Source organism: Balaenoptera physalus, assembly GCF_965194825.1.
Source record: "Balaenoptera physalus genome assembly, chromosome: 15".
In the NCBI taxonomy this organism is placed as follows: Eukaryota; Metazoa; Chordata; class Mammalia; order Artiodactyla; family Balaenopteridae; genus Balaenoptera; species Balaenoptera physalus.
In genome coordinates, this window is record NC_138894.1 from 97,571,833 (window position 1) to 97,587,389 (window position 15,557).

At 44.9% G+C, this 15,557-nt stretch overlaps 1 protein-coding gene across 16 annotated transcripts in view; it reads right to left on the bottom strand.

Annotated features, from left to right (window-relative positions):
* The window catches only part of SNTG2 (syntrophin gamma 2), a 210,426-nt gene that overhangs the window by 155,945 nt on the left and 38,924 nt on the right, over positions 1-15,557 (bottom strand). Inside the window, exon 1 of one of the 16 annotated variants that reach the window (XM_082427043.1) lies at positions 2,817-3,867. The exons of the other annotated variants lie outside the window; for them this stretch is intronic. The gene's annotated coding sequence lies outside the window, so the exon portion shown is untranslated. Of the gene's footprint in view, positions 1-2,816; positions 3,868-15,557 lie in introns of those variants that run through there. 16 annotated transcript variants of the gene reach the window in all.

Below are 15,557 nucleotides of genomic sequence, written 5' to 3' on the forward strand. Positions count from 1 at the left end.
ATGAGACAGGAGAAAAAAGGCATAAAAATTCAATGGCGTTAACAATATTCACAGATGGTATTCATATCCACAAATAAAACCAAAGACTCTATAGACATATTAGAAATCATGAACATCTAGCAATACAGTTGGATAAAGTTGCAATCTATCAATATGATTCATGTATTTATACAATAGAACCAGGAGAAAAAAATTTAAGAATATAATCTTTCTTCCCCGAATCCATTAGATACCCATGAATATGCAAAACATCTTGAAGACTTCAAAGGAGAAAATTTAATCCTTTATTGAAAGACATTAAAGAAATACTGATTAAATAGAGAAATGCCTGTAGATGGGAAAACTGTCCCCAAATCGGTCTATGCAGTGACTGTATTCCAACCAGAATCTGAATCAGTTTGGACCTTGACAAAAAGACGTTGATTAAAAGGAAAACAAGGCCAAGAAGAGTTAGAGCATCACTAGAAAAAGAAGTGGTGGGACCCTCCCCCTGTCAAATACCAGTAACTGAAGTTTGCCACTGGGTCTAACATGGATTTCTGTTCATAATTTAGCATCTGTGAAATCAAGGTGTATATTACAATGGATGTTCTTTGTGGTACAAAAAATAACGGGGTATGTTGATGTTAATTACATCTTATAATCGAAGGATACGGCATTACCAAGTTATAACAATTAAAACTGTGGAAAAAATGATACAGGGTTTGAAGAAAACGACCAGAAGAACAGAGGAGAGCCCAGAGTCCCTCTGAACATGGAGACTGGATGTCGGCAGGCACTGCTGATGGTGAGGGACCAAAATACAGGATGCTGGGACAACAGATTAACTCCACGAGGAAACTGTACATTCGACCTTTATTTATGCCGCGTGCGTTAAAGATGAAATTGAAAACTTGAAATAAATATCTTCTGGACGGTTGGGACTCAGGAAGATTTTCCTAACAAGGCACAAAACCCAAAACTAAGTGGGGAAAAACTGTTGCATACACTACGGTTAAATGTTCTTTCATCCAAGGACCCCGCTGACGGTGACACAAACCCACCCTGGGCAGAGGGAACGTGACCCAGGAGAGAACTCAGCCTGGAACACAGGGCACAGGTGGGCAGGTTTGCGGGACCAACGCGGGAAGCTCACCCCGGCTGCCGCCCAGGATTCACCTGACAACAGATGCTCACTTTTGTTTCTGAAAGCCTCTGAGTTTAAATTAACATCAGTTTCTGCTGAAAATCCACCCACTTGCTTGACTGAAGGTCGACAGAAAAAGCGAAGTGAACACGAAGCACACTCGGAAACCAAACGCTCGTTTGCGGGCACACCCGTGCTCAGTCCCACAGGCCTACTTCTGAAGCACAGAGAATGTCAAAGTCAAGGGCGGCAGGATGAGGAGAGCGCAGTTATTCCACTGCCTACACGATCACTCTTTCCAGCCTCCTCGGAAACGATGGTTTCCATCACTTCTTGTGAACTGAGACATGCCATCAGGTACGATATTAATTTCAAAGAAAATCTCTAAATTATTTTAATCTGGAACACAGAAAGGGAAATTCATGTTCTAGGAAACAACGGTTCCCTATCACCGATAGATTCGTGTGATCCGTGCACCCACCCCGACTTTGGCAACGGCCGACAGAAACTCCATACGGAGCCCCTGCACTTCTCTGAGCTGTAGGACCAAAGAGCCCTCGGGGCAGCCCCCAGGAGCCACAGAGAAAAGGCTGGGGGTGACGGGGTTGGCAGGGCTGGGGGCCAAGCTGTTGAAGAAGGAGAGCGGAGAGGAAAGCTGAGGCCAGAAGCACAGGAGAGGGCGCTGGGGGGGTCCCGGCTGAGCTTCGGAAACCACTGCCCCCGGGCTCCCCCGCCAGAGAGCCTGGCCTCACAGGCAGGGGTGAGGGGTCTGCAGACTCCCTGGGTGACTCTACTGGGCAGGAAGGTCTGAGAACGACCCCGCTGGAAACTGAGGATGAGGAGGCGGCCAGAGGTCCCCCGAGGGGGCTGGAGATGAAAAGCAGGAGGCGGGTGGCCACCGCGGGCATGGGGTCTGCACGAGGGCCCCCGGGGCAGGTCGGGGTGGACTGAAACGCCCTCACTTCCTCCGTGACACGCCCTCCATCCACCTGATGGTTCAAATCCAGACAGCCCCCCACGCGGCCTGACGGGCCGCAGGGCTGAGCGGCAGGTGCCCCCCAGTGGTCTGCGCGAGGTCGCGGGAGACCTGAACACGAGCCCGGTCCTTCCGCAGGAAGAGTGATGCCCAGAGACACGGCTGCACAGTGGTGGGGAGAAGCAGGGCTTATATTTTCCCATAGTCCAGGAAAAAGGTCATGTGGTCATACTAAGTATTTTAATCTTCTGTTTGAAAATTTGTTTAGGGCCAAACTTTGATCAGTGACACTGACCTTGTAACTGCCACTCAGATGTCTGCTTGATTCTATCATCCCAGTGAATTTATAGCCATCAAAGAAAACAAGCAAGATCTGTCAATAATGACCTACTTAGGATGCACTTTTTGAGGGGGAAAAAGGTAGGACTCCATGCTGTTGAATGATTTCTAATTCTGCAAAAATAGACTGCTATAATGAGCCCCAAAGATCAAAAGACTCTTAACAAAATGGCATAACATTTGAATAACTTGGATTTGACACACAAAAAGCATTTCAACGTTATTTAAAATAGATATCTACTTCCTTAAACTGTATTTTAAAATGAAGTCTAATTGTGAGAAAAATCTTAGGAAAAAGAGACGTGTATACACATATAAAAGTCATAAAAGACATTAGAACAATCACAACAAAATAAATGAATCGCCGTTTCTCACTCAGATTCAGTGGTCAGTCCCTCAGACACTGTTCCCGAAGTTGTCCAAACAAGTCTTTGTGTATTTTAAGAGGGGATTTATCTCCGCGTCCAAAAGTGGCAGTGAAGACTCTTGTTACCGCGTTAGAGACTGGCGCTTTCAGCAAGGGGTCTGCACCAGCTTCTGCACGCTTTACAGGAACTTATGGATTTGCAAAGAGGAGCGGACTGTCAAGGTGAATAGTCTGAGTAAAGACTTCATTCTGCAAAAAGGTACGAACATACAAACACGGGCTCATGTGGGAAGAGCAAACAGCCGGTGGAAATGGAGAAAAAGCTCAACGTGTCTAAATGTTTCACGTGTGCCCTGCATTTCAGTGGAGATGTCCTTCACATTTGACTCTGAAAATAAATCAGGTACACGCTTCTCACTTTAAATAACAAAAACCTTAGTTACTGAATTTACCAGGGTCCTCGTGGCATCAACTCGAACATTCGGTAAACTTGTTACAAAGCAAACTTGAGTTGCACGTGTCAAAACCATCATACAGCTGAGACATTTAATAACCGAGTTCTTCAGAAGACAGATCCTCCTGTATAATAACTAAAACCCATCTTTACTATACTGAATTTCTTTACACTTTAACTCACAATATCACAAAAGAAAATGGCACAAATGCCTAGCCTGGACGCTACTAAACGTGAGCATGAGAATGGCTGATGGGAAGGACCGGCTGCACCGAGCACTGTGGTCAAGGGCAGGGCAGCACGTGACTTCCTCCAAGGGAAGGGTTTCCAGGAAGATACTTGAGAAGTCGCCATCTATTTCAGATGCAGAATCAGCCGTGCCCCAACTGCTTTTTGTGCCACAATAATGTGTCTGTTGTATTTTTTCCAATCTGGTAATAGAAACTTACAGAGTCGCTCTGTGAGAATGTAGGTACAAAAGAAACAATCTTGCCTAAGTTTTCTAAGGGAAATAAATAATGCACAAATATCCTTACAGTAAGATGATAACAGCTCCCTTTGTAAAGGTTTTGATGACTGGATCGATCCTGATTTTTATATATATATATATAAAATATATATATTTGTATATATATACACACAAATCGATCCTGAGGCCCTGGATATTTTTGTAAAGATGATAAAATGTCTCCAAGGATAAGGTAGAAACTCTGACGCAAACACAAGGAAAGACTGTGTGACCCCTGATGCCTTAACTCCTCAGACACGAGGAAGGACACACCTGAGGCAGCAGATCCAGCCTTCAGATACAGCATCTGAACACCAGCAGCGATTTTAACAAACTCTTAAATGACTGACGTAACTGAAATTTTAAAGCCGTCAAAGGAGGGAGAGATGCAGGACAGAAGCGCCTCGCGGAGAAGTGGACGGCGTCTGCCCAGCAGGGGCCCGAGGTGTCTGCGCAGAACACGGGGATGAACCCCGCACAGCAGTCCCCCGACTCTCCACCAACACATCCCTGCTCACCTCCGGGAAGAGACCGACTACCTGCGACCTTTCCCACGTTACAACTGTCTTCATCCTCCTGTTGAAAATCTTCTGCTTTGAACCTTTGTGAGGATTCACCTGCTCTATTTTTATTCAATTTATTTAAACGAAAAAACCCCAAGTTCACCCACTTCTCCCCCCACCCCCGCCCCGCCTCTCGAGGACACCACTCTGTTCTCAGTATCTATGAGTGTGTATTTGGTTTTAGTTTTCTTAGATCCCATGTATAAGAGAGATCTCACGGAAAACACTTTCTCTGGCTGACTCACTTCGCTGCACACAACGCTAAGCTAAGCAAAGGTGCACTTCACGGGTGAGGAGTTTTATTGGCACATAGGACGGCCATTCATTCACTCTCCATCCAAAGCGGCTGCTGGGCCCCTGCAGGAGCCGGATGGAACCCCTGCCTCAGAGGCCACACAGCGGGAAAGATTTACTATCCGGCCCTGTGCTGGAAAGGTTTGCCAACCCCTGCCCTAAACAGCTGCCACTAGCGCAAAACCACGTGCTACCTTTCCCACATCACCGGCTACCCGTTCACACACCGACTGCCGAGAGCACCTTCTGGGTCTGGTCGGGAAGCAGAGGTCGTGGAGCTGAGATGCAGCTACACCTGGGACGCTGTGCGGCGGGCAGAGTGATGGGGGCTCCCCAGGGAACCGCTGACACTGAGCCCGCTGGCCCCACAGCACCGTCACCAGAGCTGCCTGGATGACGTGGGTCACCCAAGTGGCGCTGTCCACAGGTGAGAGGGTCACTGGGGTCGGGGCCGTCGGTCTGACGGCTTGTCCCGTGAGGCCGACCCTTCGAGTGGCCATTGGATTGGGGGCACGACCCACCGTTCAAACTTTCAGATTTATGATGCCACGAACATTCTAACAGTAACTTACTACCTACCTGAGGGATAAATTTATATTTTATACTTTAACAAAACGTTGTGTTTAATAAAAAAGTTAAAGCTGTTTAATTTCCGTGTTCCAAAACAAAGACTCAACACCATCTATGTGCACTTTCTGACTGCAGAGAACTGCTTTAAAAAACACATTTCCCACCGTCCAGATGCACACCCAGCATGCCCGGGCAAGTCACCCAATTTAAAGTACCCCTTGCTGTTTAAATGGAGAAGAACATTCCAGGAGTGAGACTGGTCCCCCTCCCCATCCCCGGGGGGGGGGGGGCTCCTGAGGGGAGGACGCCCCCCGGGCCAAGCGACCATCCAGGCTCCGAACTTCAAGCCGCCTTCCTCAGTCCAAGCGGACAAGCAAGGTGAACCCCACCCAACGCCCACCTGTGCAACAGGGCAGGCAAGCGAATCACGTCGTCACTGGTAGTGGCTTAGACAAAAAGTGACACAGTAAACCCGCCACCACAGTCCGAGCTCAGGCGGTGGCGGCAGCAGACAGATAGGGCCACCCGTTGCCCCGCCGACCCAGCTGGCTCCCAGCCTCCCCCCAGCCCGGGCTCCTCCTCTAGTTTCCTCTCTTCCTGAAGGAAACCTTGACTGTGCAGGTGCCCTGGCGGCTCGCTCTGCAGGCCTATTTCCACCTCCATGGCGATGAGATGCGCTTCGTCAAGCCCAGACTCTGGCGGGCAGGTGGGACCCGAGGGTGGGAAGCGCAGGCCAGGAGGGAGGAGGGTGTGTGGCCCTCGCACGGCGGGGAAACGGCTCCCCACGCACGCACCCTGCGCTGATCTAAACACGCCGGAGCTGCCCCACGTTCCAGACACGTGGTGCGACACACGTGCGCAAACGCGGCCCTGTCCTCCCAGGCCCGAGCCAGGGCCACCGCCCCTCCCTTCCCGCTCAGGGGGCCGGGTGTGACCCTGGGTCCTAGGAAGGTGAGCTGCCTGATTGAATTGGGTCATTGTGCAGGTAAGTCCCTCCCAGACACTCAGGGGTCTTTCTCGTGGGCCAGTGGGGACCTGGGCCACATCGCGGAAACCGGGGTTACAGCCTGAAGGACGCTGTCGGCCAGGACCCACCTGCTCTGACTCAGCAGCCTTTAGCTGACGCTTCTCCACTGAACTGGCTATTTGCTCTGCAAAAACTCGGTCTGTTCATTTGTAAAATCAGAACTGAACTGAGGAAGGAAATCTAATGTGCGTTTTTCTTACTTGAAGGAAAGGAATAACATTTTCCAGATTAACATCATTACAATTCCTGACTTGAAGTGCTAATAATGTGAGCTAATATAATGTCATGAAAAATAGCTTTCTTTCTTTTGGAGACACTGTCTTAGTTATGAACCTTTGCTATATTTAGAAGCAAGCACTTGTCACTAAATTTCTATACAGTTTCTTTAATTTCTTTGGGAAAATTTACATGAGAAAATCCAGCTAATTTTCAAGACTGATATTATCATACCTCTCAGGACACTGAATTAGAGAACTTCATGTTAGACATTTTTCCCCCTTAACTTTCAATAAACCGTTTAAATAGTTCACTCTGCCCACATGGTACTAACCAAACATACTTCATTTCACTAGTTTACTTTAAAAATAAAATTCAATATCCCAGGGCACTGACTGTAACACTTGTAGTCTTGGGCTTTTCCTTCACATAATACCATGCTTCTTACTAGAGAACTCACTCTTTCTTAATAAAAATTATGGACATAAATCGGATGCAAGATATGAAATGAACATACTAGCTTTTCTTCTCCAAATACATGTAATTCAAGCACAAAGGACAAATGTAGAATCAAGGCCAAAATTATTTCATTGTGCCAGCTAATTATATAAACATGGGGGCGGGGTTGGATACCCCCAAACTCCCCATGTTCTAGAAATGATTGCCCAAACCATTCCCAACATCCTGAAAGCTTGTTCTGTGTGATGTAAATAGAACTCCTATGAGACAGTATACAACAAAAAATCATATGGTCTGTGGGAGGGAGGGAGACGCAAGAGGGAAGAGATATGGGAACATATGTATATGTATAACTGATTCACTTTGTTATAAAGCAGAAACTAACACACCATTGTAAAGCAATTATACTCCAATAAAGATGTTAAAAAAAAAAAAAGAAAAAAAAATCATATGGTCTAAATTCAAAGGAATTTACTAATTATGTATGACTACGTGTCAGCAAATCATCATAATTTTGAATTCCAAAAATGGGTTTTGCCTGATTCATTATCATTTAGTATTAAAAACAGTGGTTCAGTAGAATTCAAGAGATAGCAAATTTTGAACATTTTTTTTAAGTAGAGACCAATTACTACCTAATGCAAATTGAAGTTTTAATGGCAAGTTTTGGAACCACTTCACTGTACTTTATCGCTTATAATGTTATGATATAAATTAAATCATTGCTCAATGAATCGTCCAGAGATAATACTGTAATGAAATTTCTTAATTCCTTAATGGTACACTAAACGTAATCACCAACCCTAAAATGTGTGCTTCGACTTGGTAGCACAGAGCAGACTTTTCATACCGGAGAATATATTTGGCAGAGAACACAGGCTGACAGCAAAAGCCACCTTGGGGACGTTCTTACCGAGATTCCCTGGAAGATGACGGATTTCCATCACCTCTGTGGTCCGTGCTCCACAGCGGCCTTACAAGAAGCAGGAATTCCCTGCTGTCTGATGCAACGGAAGTGAATTGGCCATCAGAATCCTCAGATGATACTTTCTATAATGACATTTATCATCAGAGCCATGTTTGGTCAACATTTAATTCAATGATAGTATCATAGCAATGCTTCCATAGATATGGGAAAACCCCTTTCCACAATGAAGTTAGAGAATTAATCTCAGATTCCCACTGGAAAACCGCAGCTTTTAAAATTTAAATTGATAGACATCTTTCAAAAACTTTAGAGGTTAACAAGGAGAGCAGGTAAAATTACCCACAGCCCACATCTGAAGTGTAACTAGGAGACAGATAATAATGTAAACTTACATTTGCATGGGAAGATGAAAATACACACATTCAGCCAGAAGCACAAACCCTGTGCCCACACCTGAAAAGCCGTGTATCAAAGCTCTGACTCATAAACACATAAACATGTGACCACAGTCCCATTGGTGAACCCCTGAAGGAAATAAATCGTTCGGCTAAGTGCAAACCCTACTACCCCAGGGAAAGAAACTCGAATCCCCTAACAAACTATGCATTTATTATTTGACCCTGCAACACCTCCTTTAGGATTCTAACTTCAAGATGCCCGTCACCTACAGAAAACAACATATGCACAGAGATACTGACTGCAACACTGTCTGCATTTGCAAAAGCCTGGGAAGAATACAAGTGTCTATTAATAGGGGACTGGACGAATACATATACTGTACCGTCACGCAATGACTACTGTGCAGCCCAGCATAAATGAGGGGACACCAGCATGTCAGCATGGAGTCAAGTTCAAGACATGCTAAGGCACAGGGCAATGTCGACAGAGTAGATAACCTTGCATCTGAAGGAGAGGAACATATAAGAAAAGGAAGAAAATACATATTTACTTTTTTCAAAAGTAAATATTATAAACATAAATTTACCCAGAAAATAACCAAAATGATTACCAACAGGTGCAGGAAGTGTCAGGATTGAGAGAGTAGGGACTGAAGTGAGAATTCTCTGAGTTTTCTTTTTTTACAGTTTTAATTTTTCACAATGTAAATTTTTACAAATTCAAAAAGTAAATTAAGTGAAAAGAAAAATATTAAAACCCAAATATTAGAAATAATTTAAATAGTAAAGCCAATTGCATAATAAACTACAGAGAGATAATAAGTATCTCAAAAAAATTTGAACACTATACTGACCTGTATGTTCATAATTGATTATATTCCAAAGATCAAAGATGAGCAATAAATAAATATTTGATCAATAATTTTAGAGCTCATATTTTGATATAATTTTGAAAATATTTAAGGTACTTATGGGGTTAATAAGTAAGTAAGGATGAAAAGGTTATTAGGATTCAAGATCTTCATTGAAGAAATAAAAAATAGAAAAGAAAAAAACCTAGTCTAGGCAAGAAACCTGTCATGTGAAGTTTGAGTGAACACTATTAACATCATGTCATGAAAATTCAAAAATATTTTCTCTTACTCTGTCCACGGAATGGTCTTGGAAGCTTTTGGTTTCTAAAAACTCAACTGAAAATGAAAAAAAGAGCAACTCTAAGTCCTTAAGAAACAGGAGATCCATGAAGAGGTTACAAGGGTGAGCCTGAGGTATCTTTTATCGTCAGAACGACAAGCATTACCTGCCCGAAGGTTAAAGGAAACCAGCCTGCGGACCTTCCACTGACCATCTCATAGAGACGTACCTGACTGTGATTCACGGAACAAATGTGCGACCTGGACCCACGATGGGTCTCAGAGGCTAAAGAGAAGGAGGTGGAGAGGCAGACACAGGAGGTGGTGAGCGCCACCACGGGAGAGATCAGGTCATATCTCCACTCCTTCCCGTGAAAACTGTGACTCAGGAGACAGAAACAAGCACCGACCCTGACATTTCACGAGGGGCAGTGGTGCTTCTCCAGTCGACGACAGAAAGCTCTTCTTTAGAGGAGACAGGCCGTTGATAAATGGAACAGAAAACCACCATTTGGCCATATTCAATGAATTAGCTCATCAGAAGGATTGTCAATAAATGCTAAATCCATTAGTCGAAAAATTGCTGGTGAACAAGTATGCTTTCATGCTGCCACCACGTAGTATTTGCAAAAAATAAAAAGAAAAAAGTTGTACTGTTAAAACCAGAGTAATCAGAGTCCCGCCCTGAACCAAGTCAGGAATTCAGATCAGGGATAACAGAGCTGCCAGGTGGGCAGGCTGACACGACTGTGGCTGAAATTCACAACACACGCGAAAGACTTTTCAACAGTTCAGCAAAAACAAAGCAAAACACACACGCACGCGGATGAAGAAAGTATATAAGAACATGGATGTGGAATCTGGGCGATGGGTTTACGGGCATTTACTGGGATTACTTTTTCAACTTTTCTGTTTTAGCAAATATTCATCGACACAAATTTGGAGAAGAATCGCAGGAATCAGACCCGTCTGGACGGTGTTGGTGAGGAACGGTTTGTGAGCAGTTCCCGTGTAAGAGCGAGTCACGCCGGGGCCCTGCGGAGGCGCCCTCCAGAACCGTGCTGCTGTGTGACCCGTCCGGCATGTCCTCGGTGGCCGACTGGCCCGTCCAGGTGCCAGGTGTGGGGTCAGAAGAGCCAGGCCCGCTGCCGGGTCCGCGGTTGCAGCCTGTGCTGTGGACACTGGCCCAGGACCCCAACCTGGCTCAGGTCGAAAGCCTGGGCATCCCCCCCCCCTCCTCCAACCAGCAGGTCCTAAGAGGCATCTGACTCCCCTCGCTCCCACTTCCACTCCTCGCACGTCCACGGCCACTTCCCTAAACCCCAGGAGATCCTTCAGGAGCAGCGACGCTTGCGATGGGGCCGGGAGGCAGTCTCCGCGGGACCACCAGGAACGCCACTCCTGCCTCCTTGTCTCTGGTGCTCTCGGCAGAACTGAAGAGCCTCTTCAGAACTCAGCCAGTTCTAACGGGGTTCTAAAGGCTTCTGTGAATTAGTCGTCTTCAAGTCCTGATCGCCCAGCGGTCCCACACGGGAGTCAACCGAGACCCCTCCCTGCACTCGGCTTCACACCTTCTCCAAACAATCCACTGACCCACAAGTATCTACTTATTTCTTGTGTGTGGATGCCGTATACAGGCCAGGAAACACATCAGGGTACTGCGAGGAGGGTGAGGGTGCAGAGGGCTCGGGGGTGGGGCTGGGGCACCTCCCACCCGGACACAGACGTGCCTCTTCATCGCAGCACTTAACTGACAACCGGCCGTCCCCAGAACGCCTGCCACGTGTTCTAAACTGGAAGGTTATGCGTGTATCTTATCTCTGATGCTCGTAACAAGCCTACTAGACAATATTCAGTTGCCGGGGGTCAGAGCTTCCCTGTGACGGGGAACAAAACCTAGGAGGACAAAGCCACTGACTTCTTTAATTATTTCGGGTATGTGTGAGGCAGAGGCAAACTTTAAAACTATGATGTGTGTCTATTTATCCAACACTAGATTTGTGACATCTTCACTGATACCATAAACACGGATGTACACACATGTGTGTGTTTTTCTGTTAAAAGGCATGCGTGATGGCATCTGCTGTCCCCTCGGGGCTGGTCTCTACGACAACCAGGTCCAGGGCTGAGGGGCCGGCCCGCGTCTCCTGGGACACAGCCTGCTTCCAGCCTGCGTGTCCTGTGCGCCGCAGGCCGGCCGCCCCCTCGCCTGTGTTTTAAGAGCGCATCACCTTTTACAGACACAACGACGCCAGCAAAAGCCCTGGCCTTTCAGCCAGGAAAGTCCGCTTCACCACCAGTCACGACGGCGGCGAACAGGGACCATCCTAACGGGGCTTCTTCCCGGCTATTCAGAACATCCGATTTAAAACTGAAAGAATGAAGAGAGGGTGGGAGGAGAGACCCTCACTCCCTACCACGAACCTGAGATTAGGCAAACTTAAATGAAGATAAACTCGTGTGTGTGTGTGCACGCGTGTGTGTAGCTGAAGACAACATCAGGGCAGCCGCGTGTTCTGCGGGGACAGGTGTGGCTCAGGCACGCACAGTCCCAGGGCCAGGTGTGACGGCCACAGAGCTGGCTGCCCGACAACAGCAGTCTCTCTGTAAAAACAGACGTTCCTAGGTGCTTTTTTTTTTCTAAACAGTGCGTCTTTTCCTTCTTAAGGATGGTAATTTGAAAGACAATTATGTGTGTACAATTTTGTGTTGTCATAAATGCTGTTCTTTCCTGCCACACTGACATTTAATAACTTGAAACAGCGTTTTCTGTCACATGCACTATTATATCACCTAGAGTCTGTCAAAAAAGATTGAACTGAAAATTATGTTGAGTGGGAAACTTTAAAAAATCAAGCTTAAGAACAATTTTAAATATATGTAATTCATAAGCTAGTATGTATTTTTATGTAAAAGAAAAAATAATTACTATCCAAATCTTCTCCAAATCAGACATCCTTTCTTATCATTGTATTTTTTTTTCCACAGTCAAAACTGTAACTAAAACATTAAATGAGGATTTACGTCATCTCTGGTCAGCTCCGTGAAGCTGACAAATAACAAATAAAATCTATTCAATCATGTAGACACCCAGGCATTTAGTCTGTAATTCCGGTACTTGATTCAGTATAGCTTGTGTTTTTAAACTGAAAATATTCACAGTACTAGAGCTACATATTGGTATGTGATGATTTTTATACGGGGGCTGTCTGAACATCCTTCTTTGTGCATCTCAAAAAAAGTGATAAAACTATTACAGAAATGACTATAGTTTTTGTAAAGCACTGAAAATAATCAAGAATGGCTATAAATACTCTATACTAATCTACCAATGTGAAATAAAATAAAGAGATAAGATTATTAGAATCCACTTAGAGATTGTGAAGGTTATAAACATACTAAATTCCAAATAAGTAAAGTAACTTTACTTACAGAAACACAGATCAATATGTTCTTTTGACCTAGATTTGACTCAGGGCACAATGCAAATGGATTTTAAAGAAAAAAAATGCTGCAAGGAAGCTTCTCCAATAAAATTAAGAATCCTCCTTGGAAATCACTGTAAGATAAACTTAACATCCATTTTTATTAGCTGTCATTTGTCCTGAATGTAATAAACAGTCCTGAGGGCCACTGTGCAGTGGACGGGCCACACACCAGGCTCACCGATAAACAGTGCAGACCCGGTTACGCTCAAGTAAAACACAAAGTACCCACAACCTAAAAACAAAGTCCAATAACACTCACAACCAAATTTCATACCTACCACCAACTAGTATATCAGGAAAAGTTAGTAACTGTCATGTCTATTTTTAAAAACTCACATTGTCGGCTATAACTAGTAAAACTTAAAAAAAAAATAACTCTTGTATTATAGGATCAATGTCATTCTAACTAGGTTTCAATCCTTAGACTGCAAATCTCATGTAATTATTTTAGAAAAGGAGTTGTTTTTTTTACGTACAGCAGGTTCTTATTAGTTATCCATTTTATACGTATTAGTGTATATACGTCAATCCCAATCTCCCAGTTCATCCCACCACCACCCCATCCCCACTTTCCCCCCTTGGTGCCCATAAGTTTGTTCTCTACATCTGTGTCTCTAAGAAAAGATGTTATTTTTAAGCAGCGATTTCAAGCATATTAGGAAATAATTCACCTTTATTTTTAAAGGGCAACTGAAGACGGGAGTTTGGTGTTTATAAGACACACACCCCCAGGAGATTTCAGAGCCACAATAATCACAGCACATCAGCCTTTACGTGTTTAACCAGAGAGACCAAGTGACAGATACAATAAAACTGTATCAACAGACCTGAAACACCACATGGCTGGTCCATGCAGAGAGAAACTGGTCAGAAATCCATTCACGAGTGTGATGCAAGCTTTTTATCTCGCAAACTTGGTTTACTGAGAAAATTTCCTCTGTTACGTGGCAAGAGCACGGATCATTCTGAGTTTGTTACAAAAGCCTAAAGACTTCAGTAGAGAAAACGAAAATTTAAGTCCTATGAACAACCATCTCCCTGCTACAGAGACTAAGGATGTAATTTCCGTCACATGACAGTAATGTCAAGCACTATTATTCAACATAAAGCAAGGTATCATTTTCTAAAAATTAAAATTAATATATGTTGTATCTTTCAGGGGGTTTTGCATGAGTATTACTATGCAGCAGAGTTTCATTTCTAACAACATCTGCTTTGCAATAACTCACTTCCTAGACAAAGCCATTTAGGTCACGGCAGGTATTAAAATGAAGTGTTGAGTTTGCACCGGGAATTCAGAAGCGTGCAGTACAGTATACATTGAGGGGTAAATAAAAGCAAGAAGCATAACAATTCACGATTGCTTATTTGAGAAATAAAAAGGCTATGTACAAAGAAAAATGGTGTTTCAACAAAGTTACATTAAGTGTGCATCTTGAGCAATCACGTTTTCAAACTGAACTAAGAGGCACCATTACAGAGATGTGTACAAGCCCATCACAAGGTGGGGGCGACCACTGACGGATCAGGGCATGGGCCCCTCACAAGCGGGAAACCCCTGGGGGTGTCATCTCCCTCACTCTCACCTGTCAAAACACCCAAACTAAGGCACAAGAAAGGAAGGCTGTCCAAACGTGGACAGAAATGCTGAATCTCTTTGTACTTCATTAAAACAGAAATAGAGGTGGCAGTACCATCCCAAGAAAATCTAGAGCTTCTGGGCTCTCGGCTGATGTGCTGGCCTCACGTCAGCTGTGCAACCTTAGGGGACTACATGGGTCTCACACCCTCACGGCTAAGGACGCCCGAGCCCTCATCCCAGCATCTCGCACCTCAGCGGCTGCCCGGGACCACCTGCTCTGTAAACCTCTTTCTCCAGCCTCACCTCCTCTGATGCCATCTGCATTCTTAAGTGTCGACCTCCTGAAAGTGATCTGTTACTAGGACAGGACCTACTATTTCTATGCAGCCAGCATGTGCCGAGCGTTCAGGGCATGACAGACACCAAGGTGAGTGAGAAAGGGCACAGCTTCCCCATGGGCTCGACTCCAGCGACTAGAATGACCTCACAGACACGTGCCTTTGACTCCCGGCCTCTGCTGTGGGATCTGGGAGGGAAAGACCGGGTCAGAGAGTCCTGGACGGGCTTATCTGCGGAAGCAGCAGGGGCGGAACCTGAGAGCAGAGGAGGAGAAGAAGGAGAATTTGGGGCAGAGCAGGGGCACGAGCAGACGCCCTGGGACAGCAGAGAGCTGCTGAGATTGAAGGTGAAAGGTCCGTGCTTCACAGGCGAATTCCGAGGGAAGGTGAATTTTGTTCAGTTGATGATAATCTATTTCCTTTTTTATTTTATTGATCTATTTATTTTGCCCTGCAGGAGTTCCCCAGGTGTTCTATTTATTTTTGAGATTCCTAATGTCAACAGTGTATCTCTGAAGATGCCAGAAGTAAACTCTGAATCAAGAACGTTTTGTAATTATAATTAGATTCTTGCTTCTGTCCCATTACTAGAACTTCGCAACAGGAATATCTATCATTTGTTCTGCCTTCCATATCTTTTACTTTTCTCATATTTGTGTATAACTTTTTCCTCCATATTGACAGAAATCAGTAACTTTCTCAGTATCTCTAACTCAGTTTCTACGGCTGCCTGTTTTCTGCTTATTTATTTTTGCTACTGCATTTTAAGTTTTTTGTTTTATAGAGTAGTC